A 15362-nucleotide genomic window follows, 5' to 3' on the forward strand; every position below is an offset into this window, starting at 1 on the left:
GGGAGGAGGTAACAGAAAAGATCTGATTGGTCAAGTACTGGTATCTACATAATCAATACAATGTTGGCAGGGGGTATCAACAGAAATGCACTCTAGCAACATTTTGCTCTGAATCTGAATGGGTGGGCAAACAAAAAAGTTCCAGCTACAGGCATGCGGGACTAAAATAGTCATGTCTCCATTGCTACATCATCTTTGTTAATGGCAATATTTGGTCCTGAAGCATTTTTCTTGTGATCTCACATGGCAAATATGTCTCATGATTTCTTAATTCACTTGATAATGAATGCAGAACACTAAAGAAGTCTGACACATGCTTGTAAGCATTTAAAGGAGCAGGCATTGCCAATAAAGAAACAGATCACTTTCCACTTGCTTGTGAGCATTTAAAGGAGTAGGCATTGCCAATAAAGAAACAGATCACACAGACTTATGGGGGGGGGGGGGGACAGATTTTGACCTTTATTTGGATGTTGCTATCCAATGTACAGAATGATGCCAAAATTGTCACATTCTCTGAGAATAATTATACAATTACACATGTATTACATAAATACACACATACACATACAACTCCTGTACATGCATGTATACAGACATACATATTGTACCTACAAACATACATACATGTATATATAGACTTTTAATAGAGACTGACATACATATAGACACACAGACACAACAACAAAATAAAAAATTTTAACACACCAGGAAATTCTTAAGATCTCAAATTAGTGGATTGCAAATAAACTTAAATTGTTGATCAAATTTGAACACAGCAAAAATCGGCATGGGAAATGGCGTCGAAATGCTCAATCTTTTGATTGATGATCTTTGATCTGTAATATTTAGATTCTGAGTGCTGCTGGAGCACATTGCATTTGAATTTGCATTTCTTGTGCAAACTGCCCCAGCACAAAACAAGTGTCATGAAAATATCACACTGTGGATGCTTGATTTGATCTCTATTGATCTGAATACAATTAAAAAAAAAAAAAAAACACTAATGGGGCCATGGAGTAATGGCCCCATAATATGACATATTGATAGTAGAACATTATGAATGGGTCCAGTCTCTTTTCCTATTCTTAATGTTGAACAGTTTGAACAATATTGATATTTATATAAGGACTATATAGATCCATGTCATTTGATTGGTTGTTTGACATTGATCATTCGGCCCATTTCACTATGACGTTTACGGTTATCATCCTTGCAATTGTGGCTCCATTTACTGTGCAATTTTGGATAGCTATACGATTTGCTCCATTGCATGCACTTCGAGAGCCTGGCACACTACGCATGTAAAACGCTTGCGTTTGCAGCTCAGCGCGTAGGCCTGTGCGACAGTGCACTGGCGTAAAGCGCTCATTGAGCACTCTCTTGATCTCAGATCCCGCACATTCTCTCTTGTTTTTAAATTTGTAAAACATCAAATGACAAGGATTTATTTTAGGCGTAATATAAAACAAATAACAAATGTTTTTCATTCGTGCAATGGACAGAATATTTCATTTGGTGAAAGATGAAATTATTGATCCATCAACTCGGCTGCGCCTTGTTGAATGGATCAATAATTTCATCTTTCACCTCATGAAATATTCTGTCCACTGCACTCATAAACATTCATTATTTGTATAACATGTTGTTAACCCTATGATGTTTTAAACATTTCTTGTTCAATAGTCAAAATACTTGGAGAGACAAAAATTCAATCATACACTCTTTTGAAGAAACAAATATAAAATTACTGTAAATGAACAAACAATCTTGTGAATTAATGTCATTTCTACTGCAGTAAACCAGAAATAGAACAGATATTTGTCATGGAGAAGCTCACCACAAATCAAAGTAACGTTTCAGTAAAACTGTCCATGCACCGATGTACAGTAAAAGCATACAATTGTACCATAACATCACATACACACATACATACATACACACATACATACATACATACATAAAATACAAAATTGTATATACATACCTACACACATTATACCTATCTACCACAGTACAAAATTGTACATACACACTTAAACACATACAGTGTACATACAGTATCCGTCACAATAAAGTTTCACCTAACGTTTCACCTAACGTTGGTGTCATGAAAAGTGTCCTGGCTAACGTTAGCTAACGAAAGCTAACGTTAGCGATCGATACCTAACGTTAGCTATCGATACTGTAGCTAACGTTAGCTGCCAGGCTGGCAGCTAACGTTAGATGCCAGCTAACGTTAGCTAGCTGGCAGCTAACTCGTTTGTGTGTTGGCTCGATGGAAACTCGTGCACCGGACTCGAGTACTAACGTTATTTTTCTCGGTTCCGAAGAGCAAATTCGCGATCGTGATTTTTTCTTCTTTGCTTTCGGAACGGAAAACTTGGAAGCGCGGCATCGGTGCCGCACGCTTCCACCACCTGCTGGTCGCGTCACCGAGGTTAACTTCTTCAAAATACTGCACTAGATCTAGGTCTTGTAAAATCTCAGACCTACGTTGCATCATGCATAACTATAAGAAATACATGTACAATTAATCTTCGATAAGCTCACTCGATATCTCGGTCCTGAACTACTGAAGGCATCGGGAATTCGTAGTGCTCGCTCGATTGAGCGTAGTGGACAGTTTACCATGTAAATTACCGCTCCTGCGGTGCATGGATCGAGCTGCGAGCATGATCGTGCCTCGTATCATTCCTAACGTTACAGGCAATACAGCTTACACGGCCGGTTACAGGCAGTCTGATTGATGCCTTCATTCACGTTGTTACTGTTAAACATTGTACTATGTTACTGCATTCGACTGTGTAGCTGTAACTGTTAGTACATTCGGCCTTCCTAAGCGTAACACTAACGTTAGACTTCTTTCGTTGGATAGCTGTGTACCGTGTGTTTTATATAGCGAGCTCGCGAGTGGAGTGTATGATGGACACAGTACCACGCCACATACAGCAAATACAATGTCTCTGCATACAATAACTGGTAGCGAACACGTGTTGATGTCGATCAGTCTGTGAGCTGAGATTTCATTGCGCAATTGGGTAGCACGCGGCGCATGGCACTGCTCGGCCCGCGTGGCAACCTGTAGGGGCCCCGTTTCATAAAGCTGTTCGTAAAGTTACGAACAACTTACGAGCGACTGGTGATCAGTTCTGATGTGCTATACTTATCAGAATTTCCATAATTCAGCACAAGAACTGATCACCAGTCGCTCGTAAGTCGTTCGTAACTTTACGAACAGCTTTATGAAACACCCCCAGGTGTGTGTACGTTGACCCAGGGAGGTGAGACGCCTCCCTGCTTGACCGAAAGATCGGTCTGTATATCTGGTCGGGAAAATTATGTTCATCGAAGCAGAGACTGCATCTGGCTTTACGGAATCCTACGGAGGAGAGCAATAGAGTAAAAAGATGAATAAAATAATAATCATAATAAATGAAAAAAATAGAAAGAATTAATGGATAAATAAAAACAAAGAAGACTCCGGACAGACGGATATCTTTTTATTCCTATGATGCACTCACTTGGGCTGACGTTAGCTTTAGTCCTATTCTAACTACAGCTTTACAAACGTTATTTGTTTTGTTTTTATAATTTACATTACATATTTTAACCACGCTCAAACACACACACACACACACATCCATCCACAAATCTCATGTGGTGTGCATTGCAGAGAAATATCTTTCCTTTCTCCCGTCCCTACCTTTTGTCAGATAACAATGAATTATAATTACTAGCTAACGGCAGAATGAGGAGACAGTATTGAACAGGACACAGGGGCAGCGCAGCCGTGGGGGCCGTGGGGGCTCGGGCCCCCACACTTTTTGTGCACCATACAAAGGAATACATAAGGTGTCATCACTTTGGGCCCCCACACTTCTTTCAACCCGAAAGTATGTAAGTGGCAATAAATTGGGAGGGGAGAGAATGAGCTGAGGACGTCTTTTTTTTTTAATGCTTGTCAGCTGAAGAAACCCGGAAGTGGACGGGGAGAGATGAGCTGAGGACCTTTTTTTTTTTTTTTTTTTTTTTTTGCTTGTCAGCTGAAGAAACCCGGAAGTGGACGGGGAGAGATGAGCTGAGGACTTTTTTTTGTTTTTGTTTTTTTTTTTTTTGTGGACGTGGACGGGAAGAGATGAGCTGAGGACCCCCCCCCCCCCCCCCTTTTTTTTTTCTTCTTGTTAGCTCATGAAACCCGGAAGTGGGCCCCCACACTTTTGAAAACAGTGCGCCGGCCCTGGGACAGAGCAACTCTCTCTTTTCAGTCCTATAATTAGTGTCAGTAAACGCATAAGTGATGAAAGCTAGGCCTACATTCAGTCAAAAAGATGTTTTTTTAAATGAATTTGCAAAGAATTGTGTCTTGTGTAACTACAATGGAGCGTTAGTCGTAACGTTAGCTAACGTTAGCTAACGTTAGTCTTTATAAATCTTTACAGACACGCTCTCTCTCTCACACACACAATGTACAGCCACCTAAAGCTCATTAAATGTGCACTCTGAGAAATTTCTATCCCTCTCCTGCATCTAACGTTAGCTAACGAAAGTTTGTTGGTTACCCTGTGTCAGATACTAGTAGCTCGCAGAAACGGTTTTTTTTTTAATGAGAGAATATAGGACAAAGCACTTCTTTTTATCATCGTTTATTAAGTATTGTCAATAAAACGCTTTAGCGATGAAGACTAGGCCTATATTTAGTCAAAAAGGGGAAATTCTAATATGCACTCGCTAAGAAAAAAATAAGTAAGAACAAAAAACACGATTTTTCCGATTTAACGTTGAATATTCAAGATCATGAATAATCGGAAAGGAAAAAAAAATCGGCAATATCTCGCTAAATCAGTTCACGGATCCCCCGTGTTACATTATCATAAATACTGTAATCATAAATTCACAAACCTATAAATATAGCCCTATTATTATGTAACGTAATAATAATAATAATGATAATAATAATAATAATAATAATAATAATAATAATAATAATAATAGTGGCCCAAGATAGACAAAGATGGAGGAGACTGGTGTCCACGTCATTGCAGCGCCCCCACGACCACGCCCGGTCAAGGGACCGGTAAGACGGTATAAGGTAAGTACAATCACTCGGGTTAACGTTAGCTCAGACTAGTCCTCAGAATACGTTTGTGTAACTACAGTGGATCGTTAGCCCTAACAAAATACTTTGAAGTTTTATCCAGCTTGATCTTTGTAGCGTTTGTGTTGTTGTCGGGGAGGTTCTTGGTACTCTGTTACGTGATTTGTTTGCTTCGGTGTTTTTCTCGAGTGATGATGGTGGTCGTGTTTCTGAATGTTAATAATGAAAAAGGGTAAGGATCGAAGTGATGGTTATGATTGTGATGCTGGTGTACAACATACGTGGCACACTTATTTCATTTCTTCCTCTTTTACTCTTCTTTCCCCTCCCATGAATGATTAAAAGAAAATACAAACAACCCAACAAAAAAGCACACAAACACAACACAAAGAACCAAAGAATAAGGGGAAAACGCAAAGAGATTGTATGCGGTCTCTTCAGATAGAAGAAACTTAACACCCTTCCCCCAACCCTTGTGAAAATTTTGTCACAAAAGCAGGTGCCGGATCCCATCAGGTGCCAGACGAAAGAATGCACGCACTGGAGTTCTGGTAATAAACAGCGTGTAATTAGCCTGGAAATGTAGATCCAAGAATTAGCTGAGTTGAGTTGAGTTAAAAGAATCATTGCAAAAATCACGATTTTAAGCAACATTATGATTTTATAGCCTTTCTTTTGGCTCATAGTAGAAATGATCGCTAAATGCCACGTTGTATTTATCGATCAGATTTTAGACTTTCTGATTGCAGTGAGGTGGAGGGCGGGGGAGAGAACTGGAATACTTAAAGAAAACGATGTTTAAAATCCATTAAATTGAAAAATGAAACAGCCTGAAAATAACGCATGACTAGAGCAAACAATTGAAAACAACCCCCCCCCCCCCCCAAAAAAAAAAAGTTTTGCATTCGCTTACACAAAAGCTCTCGTAAAAGATGAAAGCGTACTTTGGCATAAATCATGTCGCAATGTGTTTAGAGCATCTACGCCTTATACGTTTACTTTAGGTTTTGAAATGGTAAAAATAAGGAAGATTGAAAGTAAGACAGTCAAAAGTAAGTTTCCGCGTCGACAGTAAGCCTTTCTAACTTATTCAGAGTATACCTCAATGTACATGTATACTTTTTAAGTGGAGACGTAGCAAAATCAGATGGTGAATGGATATTTCGTATCTGTTAAATCACGCGAGCGTTGGTAAACGAATTGCAGTTACTTGAGCTAGCATAATTTCTGTCTCTTCATAATCCAGAAATGAGCTATCAAGATGTAACCCATGCCTTACTTTCGAAGCAAAATCTATAGTTGTCAAAGACCTGTGTGCATGAGGATGTCTCTTTCAGTCCGACTTCTGCTGTTTTTTGTCTGCTGGACTATTGTCCGATGTTGAAGCGATGCGTGAAAATTCTCCTTTGAAATCGGCAGACCTTTTTTGTGCAAGGGCTTTTGTTTTGTTTCTTTTAACGTCCGAACGTAATTAGCTGGCCCAGTTAATGCAGGGAGTTAAGACTCTTTCGACTTTGAAATGTCTTTTCTTCTTTCTTCATCATGATAGGTGTATAAAAAAATATGCAGTGTAATGCATGTGATAACGCATTTCTTCACTTCATCTCCGCAACGCTTGCAACAACACGAGATTGAACCATCAACGTTGTGCGTGTGAAAGACGATGAAACTCTAAATCTTTTCGTGATATTCAAGGGGGGGGGGCGACGCTTTTAGACATGTTCATCAGCGAGAATATAAGGCGCGCGGAATGTCAAAACAGGGAGGTATGAGTTCCAATATTAGTTTGGCAAAGTTGTATTGTCTTCATGTCTCTTCTTAAATTCATAAACATTTAGTTTGTAGCGATGTTCAATTACTTTTTAAATGAACAAGCACAGCAGAAATCAAACCTAAATGTACAATGTATTTCCGTATTGCCTTTCTTGTAATTCATTTACTTACTGCATGTAATGGCATGATTTGGCGAGATTCAAAGGTGTCTTTCCTTGTCAAATCAACGCTGAAATCGCGTACCAAGATCATCCAAAGTCAAAAATCTTAGTTGCGAGCTGTGATAAAGGCCTACCTCCTTGGATTTCCATTAAAAGAAGACGCTAACTCTTGCACATTGATTAAAGGTCTGCCGATTTCAAAAGAGTCACTAGCTGGTAACTCCCTGCATCAACCAGCTAATTACGTTCGGACTTTTAACAGAAACAAACCAAAGTCCTTGTATTAAGAAAACAAAAACAACAACAAAAGCCCGCCGATTTCAAAGGAGAATTTTCTCGCATCGCCCGATCAACGATAATGGTTTAGCATTTCCAACAAAAACACACGACAAAAGACGGATTGAAAGCACATTCCTCACACAAGTCCTTGACAACTATACGAACTAGATTTTGCTTCGAAAGTAGAGGTATGGGTTACAGGACTTGATACCTCATTCCTGGAAATGAATTATGAACAGACAGAAATTATACTCGTTGTAAATTGTAATCTGTTCGCTCACGCTCGCGTTATTCAACAGATAAAGATGAACATCCATCTCAGTATATTTTATTAGGCCTACTGTTATCATTAATTCCCATGAAATATCTTAGACTAATCCAATCAAAATTCTACCTATATACAAACATAACCCTAACCCCAATCCAAATCATCATATCAAAATTAAATCTAAAGCCCTACAGTCTTAACATAGACCGGCGCAACTGTTGCAGGAGCAAATGTTGTGTCACCAACATCTAGAATAAGCTGAAAAGGTTTACGTGTCGATGCGCCAACTTACGCATGACTGTCTTAATACATTGTAACTTTCTCTTGGTTTTCTAAACTGAAGAGTATTCATAATTAGGCCACGCAAGATTAATCATGTGTATAATTTTTATATAAAACATCCGAGTGAAAATATTTAACTGCTACATGTGTATATAATATATATATATATATATATATATATATATATATATATGTATATATCAACATGACTGTAGTCTCAATGATGTCTATCATTGCTCTCAGCCATATTACAGTGTTATTATACTCTCTTAAAGCAGCCGTTAGAGTCGTGTATAATGATTGGGGAAAGTGGACCTGTTGCTAAGATGATGAATGTTGATCTCGGTGATCTTTCAAATTCGCTCGACCTTGAATGATAGCTATGCTAAAATCGAATGCAAATCTCACAAAGTGGGGAGAGAAAAACTACAGAAGAAGGTGCACATGCGTGAGTATAGCCTGAGCAGCTTCGGGGTATAATGTACGTGATAACTTGCCCACGATGCGATAATCTTGATTACCGATGAAAACAGTAACGTTTCATTCTCTCTATAATGTGTATCTCACTTTGCTATATACTACACTATAAGCATATACGTTCTAAAAACTTACATCCCATGTTCATCATCCCTGGATCGTGACCGGTGGCATCCATTGTCACACTCTCTTCCTGCCACTGAGAAGCTCCATAGCAAGTCATTAAGACAATCCTTTGTTCGTTGCCCCTCCCGCTTGCCGAGGTTTTTATTGTTCGTCAACAAACGATCGCCGCGATTCAAATTGTCTTCATTGTGCATCTCGAAGTGGCATCATCATTGCGTGATCGGAGACAATGAGGTCTTAATCTTTTACAGGCAGATGGTTTCAAGAGACGCCTTGAATTCTTTCGCGGATAGGAGATTGGTCCTGAATAGAACCTTCTCTATCTCAACGTTTCGGTAAGCATGTCCTTATTACCCTTCTTTTAAATTTGCCGAAACAACCCGTAACCGGGAAAAGACATTCAGTTCTGTCTCTCTACTTTAACGTTAGCTATAAACGTTATCTATTGTGGTTTTTGTTTTCCATACATGTCATTATGTTTAAGAAAAAAAAAAAGGCGTAATGAAATGAAAGTGATGCTAATATATAATTCTGTGAACTTTTGAACGTGTCTAAGTTTAATATTTGTGTCCATATATTAATATGGTATACTCCAGACCAAAGTCCACAATGTTTACTCTTCATCTTCGTAACCAGCATGATACAGCGTATTCACGAGACCTCGCGAAAATTATAACGGCAACAGACCCCGTATTCTCTCATCTCATACTAACATTTTCAAAGCGTGTCAACTTCTTCTGAGCATGCGTATAACAAAATGATTTTTACAAGTATCATCGTTGGCATTTTGCGATTATGTCTTTTACTTTTATGCCTTAAACCAAAACCTCGTAAAGCGAATGTAATTGCAGAATAAAACCAATATAACAACAGAAGACTCGCTGGATACCCGGTACAGACAATGCAGTTCTGTCTCTTTAACGTTAGCTAATGTCGGTGTTTTTTTTTTTCATACATGCCATTAACTATAAAAGCCCAAAGGAGATTAAAGACACAGTGATGCTAAACGTGTGTTGGTTACATCGTCGGCGTTTTCACGAACCGACGCTATTTCGTTTTTGAGCGAAAATGCAGTTCTGAGAAAATCGCGTTTAAAGATCTCACAAGTTTTAGACAACGTTTTCAATGACTTTTCCTGTCTTGTGTGTGAAAATTTTGACAGGGTGATGAGAGTGGAAGTTGTTCTTCCTATCCATAGTGTAATTTTAGTGTGAATTCAAAAAATTTACGATATTTCTGTCTTCAAACTCACTGCGTCGGTTCGTAAATCCATCGTTTCTTGCGCGCACCATAGGTTATGTACTTAAGCGCGGGTCTCACGAACCGACGTAAGTTGTATTACGCCGGTTCGTGAGACCCGCGCTGTAGGGCCTGTACAATAGGTAACGTGCAATACGCGTGTATTTACGAACCGTCGCTATTTCATTTTCGTATGTGTTTACATACAAATACTATTAGGGCTATACCTGCTTATCAACAATAACCTTATTAATTGAAATTAATTGTCATGTAATGATTGTTGTGATGATTACAATACATTTAGTGATAATTAAGATGATAATACAAGCCAGTTTCTCTTAATTGTTCTAAAAAGAGCCTGTTGTCATTGTTTTCATCTTCATTTAGTACACGCATGTATTGTTATTATAGCTGTGGTTGATCGTTCCAAAGATTTCTTTGCCCCCCTTTTTTTTTGTGGATATATTATTATTTAACACTTTTGCATTTGGACATCTATCATTTGGTAATACATGTATTCGGTATACTGTGTTTCATATTTTTTTACTTTTTACTGTTTTTTTTTTACTTAATTAACTTACTTTTTCATTTTTTCACATTATTTTTAATTCAAATTCAGTTCACTTCTTTCATAATACTTATGAATGTTTGTTCTAAGATGAAGGATACCGCTAAATCTTGGGAAAAAGACGTGCCAGTCAGTAATAATTACTTGTATTTACTCATCTTTCATACTCATGCATGCACTCTGTTATTTCTTTCTCTGAAATAATATATTAATTTCTTTATTTCTTATTATTCCACATATTTGTGACATTTACTTTGCCACAATTTTTATCAGTGTCATTATTGTCATTTGGCTCGCATGCGAATTCACTCATAATTCCTCATTTTCCATCTTTCTCTTTCCTGCTCAACAGATTCTATGATAGCTGCACCTGATCATATAAAAACATAAACTCATCCTGCATGCACTCTTCGAAACTGATAAACTCCTAAAAATACATGAATATCAACACTATCAGAATTTCAAGCTTCATTTTAAATATATAATAATGGTCATGTTTTATTATGCCTTTTGCAGCAATATATTGAAGAGGTACATTATGTAATCGAAAAAACATAGGTCCTCAATAAAATATCAAATTTGAATTATTCAGAGATGAGTAATGACAATGGGAAGGATAACAATTGTGGAAGAGCTCCATAAATCAATACATATCTAATGGCAAATGGAGATGGAATCAAGATTCAAGAATATGTGTAATTCAAGTTCATTATTATATCAGTTCTTGTGTGTTCACAAAAAGAGGAACACAGTTCGAACATGCACACCAAATCTTACATCGTACATTTACATCTATAGAGTGCGGACGGAACATATACAAGAGAAAGAATAACATTCTCAAATTAATATATCAAGCAGAACTACATGTATGTATATGACCACACAAAGATGTTGCTGCATATGCATGAAGCTTGAGAGTGCTGCAACACCCATATGCTCAGATAAAAACTTGATGTGTATCATACAAAAGAGAAGAGGTACTGCATGTACATGTAGTTACACTATTCACAGGACAGTAGAGAAAAAGCACGAGAGAGGGAAATGGGTGTCTAAAATAGGTCGATGTAAGGAGTGCCAAGCCAATTAAGTCTCTAATAGAAGTCATACATATATAAGGAAATAAATTAATCACAACATAAATGATCATGCTCATGTTAACCTTAATTAGCATCTAAAAATGTGTGTAGAAAGCCCATAATATCAGCCTTTCGCCCCGAAGGCTTGTTACATATGAGAAAAGAGAAATTTTGGCCGACCCCCCCCCCCTCCCTGTGAATCCTTAATCCACCATTACTATAAACACATTCTGAGAATGTGTTTTAGTACATGTACTAGCAAATTCACAAGAGGGGTGGGAAAATTCAGCCAAAATTGTGTGTGGCTAAAATAATTAAAAAGAAAGGTCATCAGCAAAACTACAGGGTGGATGCAGACGAATTTTCATGTGATGACTAAAAAAAATGCAGCTAAAGGAAAAAAAAAAGACGGTGGAGAGGGGCCAAGGCTAATTTGACTCCCCCCCCCCCCCACCAAAAAACAAACAAACAAACAAACACCACTGTTTTACAGTACCTTTAAAGGACTCTTAATTTTTTGTTTGTTAAAAACAAACGTCTCGAAGTAAAGAATTCCATATTGTAGGCGAAATGTAGACCGATACAGTGTATAAAGTGTACATCCCAAGCTATTAAAGAAAAAAAAAACAGATTATGAATATCATTTAAAGTAAGAATTTCAGTGTGTTTAATCATCTTTAGTTGAGTTGCAAATGACATGTACATATTTAATAAGAGCAGTAAACTTCGAAGCGCCCCCAAGCCCTTCTATACTTAATTATTCATGTGTAAAGGTAGCGCCAGGGCACTCCGGTGGTCTAGTGGTTATGACGCTGGTCTAGTAATCCAGAGGTCGTGGGTTCGAATCCTGCTTGGGCTGCCTGTGATTTTTTTTTTTTTTCACAGCAGCCTACAAACTGCACACTGCAGTTGCGTGCGTTACTACGGATGGAGACAAATGAATAATCTATTATTTTAATATACGATGTTTGACATCCTTATTGCAATCACTTTCTTTAATTGTAAATTTAGAGACATAATGAATTATTATTAAAAGAAATCAAATTTCTGTATTTTGTTGTGAGTTTGCATGGGAACATACACGTATCATAATTTACAATTTTAGTTAGATAAAGAACATCTTATAACAGAACTGTCTAGTGATGGTTGAATAATTATGTCAATTTGTTATAAGTCCTATCATTTACATGGAGTGCATGTTCCCATGTTTATAAGAATCATACGTGACACATTCAAAGTGGGTTGAAGACAACAAAATAATAAATAAAAGAATAAAGGAGAATAGAACTTAATCTGATTACAGCATCATCTAAATATTGCCAATGTGCACTTAGAAATCTATCAAGATTTATCACAAGGTTATGATTACCACACAAAACCTTCAAGATTTATTATCATGAAATACATACTAATGAACACTTAAAAAAATCTAACATTCCATATCCACATGAAGCTTTCCTTGATATAAATGTCTCTCTGTAGTGTTATTAAAGTGTAGCAAAATTGTAATCACGACATCACAGAATGGAATGCATTGTTTTCACCTTCAATCTTAGGATCTCCTTTCATGTTTCCACTTTACAATCACATTTCACTGTAGATATACCGTCCTTATGTTGTCGCCCTTCATCCCAATTTCTCCCTTCTATCCTATCTGTAGATTGTCTTCTTTCCTAAGCCATTGTATTCACATTCCTTGATGATCAGCACGATGCTGTACTTTTTTCTTCTTCTCTGAAACAGTCCAGCTCTTCGCTACTGCATGGCATCAGTCATCTGAAAGAAAAGACAGAAATTAAGAACTTTCGATTAAAATCAAACATCATGATACAAGATACAACTTTCATTTTGAGAAAAAGAAATCAGCCAACTAAACTGTAGTTGAAATTATTTTGCTCTATTTATATTAAACATAAAACAAAACGGTATACAGGATCAAAGAATGTCAAAAAAATACTGCTGTTTTTGATGCATATTCAAATTGTCTCGCCTTTTACATATTTTAATGATGCAAGATCTTATGTCTAGCACTTAGTAAGTCTCATGTAGAATTTAAATTATTATTCACATGAATAAATCTGCATGTCCTTGTAAACAAGGCATTGCTTTGAAATAGCTGAATATTACTAATTGCATTTGGGAAAGAGTCTACGACAATCAAACTTGTTTATTATCAGAGACTTTAACATCTTAATTAGACCTAGACTCTACATTACCATTGTATTCACATCCGTTGGTGATGTACACGACCCTGTACTTTTCCTTTTCTTTTCTGAGACAGTCCAGTTCTTCGCTACTACATGGCACCAGTCATCTGAAAGAAAAGAAAGAAATTAAGAACTTTTGATTAAAATCAAACATCATGGCACAAGATACAACTTTAATTTTGAGAAGAAAAAAAAAATCAGCCAACAAAACTGAAGTTGAAATTATTTTGCTCTATTTATATTAAACATAAAACAAAATGGTAGGCCTGTGCAGGATAAAAGAATGTCAAAAAATGCTGCTGTTCGTATTTGATGCATATTCAAATTGTCTCTTCATTTACACATTTTACTGATGCAAGATATTATGTTTAGCACTTGGTATGTCTCATGTAGAAATTGAATTATCATTCACATGAATATAAATCTACATGTATTTGTAAACAAGGCATTGCATTGAAATAGCTGAATATTACTACATGTACCTGCATTTGGGAAACAGTCTATGACAATCAAACCTGTTTCTTATCAGAGACTGTAACATCTTAATTAGACCTAGACTCTACATTATCATTCAGCTTTTAAAGGTATTAACCATTCACCTATAGTACACTGGCATTGTCATGTGCATCATATTTCTTTGATACTGCACATATTTTCATGAAGTCTGCACAAGAATGCAAATGAAACACATCTGCTGTTTGGTATTTATGAAAAAAAAAAAAAAAAATCACTAACCCGGAAGTCCTTGGCCTTAGGAATAACACGTGGCGAGTTAGTAGGAATTGACGTTACAATAGAATAAGAATAGATCTACTAAATAGGCCTTTGCCTCATGAATGTCTGGTCTAATTATAGACTAAGTGAAGTCTAGACCTTTCACTTTTAAGTTACCAGTGGTTCACAAAATTTATATTATAGATCTAGACTACATCTAGATCTAGACATCTAACAGGAACGGCGCAGTGTTTTCAAAAGTGTGGGGGCCCACTTCCGGGTTTCATGAGCTAACAAAGTGATGACACCTTATGTATTCCTTTGCATGGTGCACAAAAAGTGTGGGGGCCCGAGCCCCCACGGCCCCCACGGCTGCGCCGGCCCTGTCTAATACTATTAGATCTTGGCAACTTTTGTCTTTGTGACACGAAATTAACACGTCACGGATGATATTGCGGCGATATCCAACAGGATGACAGTACCACTATTACTGACTCAGTAAGTTGACATAGATAACTAACATCAACTTGTTAACGTACGTTAGAGATGGCACCATATACAATAACCGGTGACACTGACACTGACAGATCTAACGACTACGTTTAGACCAACGTTAAAGAGTTAGACTCGCCATCTCAGTAAGTCGGCCAAAGACAAAGTCAATACAGGGCTAAGTCAGTGTTACTGTTATGTTAGGCCTAACAAATGTTAACGGTTACTCGGTTAGGTTAGGTTTACCAGGACTCAAGAGTCCTGGTTAAATCAGTCGAGGGACATTTCTTAGAAGTCCTTCGATTCCAAGAATAAAAAGGGTGAAAGAACAAAGGGAAAAAAGGAAAGAAGAAAGGACAAAAGATTATGTATGGATGCTGTGGAAATCGACAGCGCTACTGTATCACTGTCAATCACGCGTGAATATGTAAACGCCATTTGGTTGGGCCGCATTCACAAGTTTTAGGGAAAAAAAGCCCCACCGCTGTGCTTCAAAGGTACTCCACTCGAACTAACGTTAGACATAATGTCACACATCTACACACAGTACGGTACTAGGGCTGAATTCACAAGTATACTATAACACTGCACTGTACAGGAAA

General features: G+C 37.4%; 1 protein-coding gene across 1 annotated transcript in view; it reads right to left on the bottom strand.

Moving 5' to 3' along the window:
* The window catches only part of LOC139742731 (phosphatidylinositol 4-kinase alpha-like), a 62667-nt gene that overhangs the window by 25270 nt on the left and 22035 nt on the right, over window positions 1-15362 (bottom strand). The window lies entirely within an intron of this gene.

This window comes from Diadema antillarum, unplaced genomic scaffold (genome assembly GCF_040938485.1).
Source record: "Diadema antillarum isolate AM-2024a unplaced genomic scaffold, OU_Dant_1.0 seq00001017_RagTag, whole genome shotgun sequence".
Classification (NCBI taxonomy): domain Eukaryota; kingdom Metazoa; phylum Echinodermata; class Echinoidea; order Diadematoida; family Diadematidae; genus Diadema; species Diadema antillarum.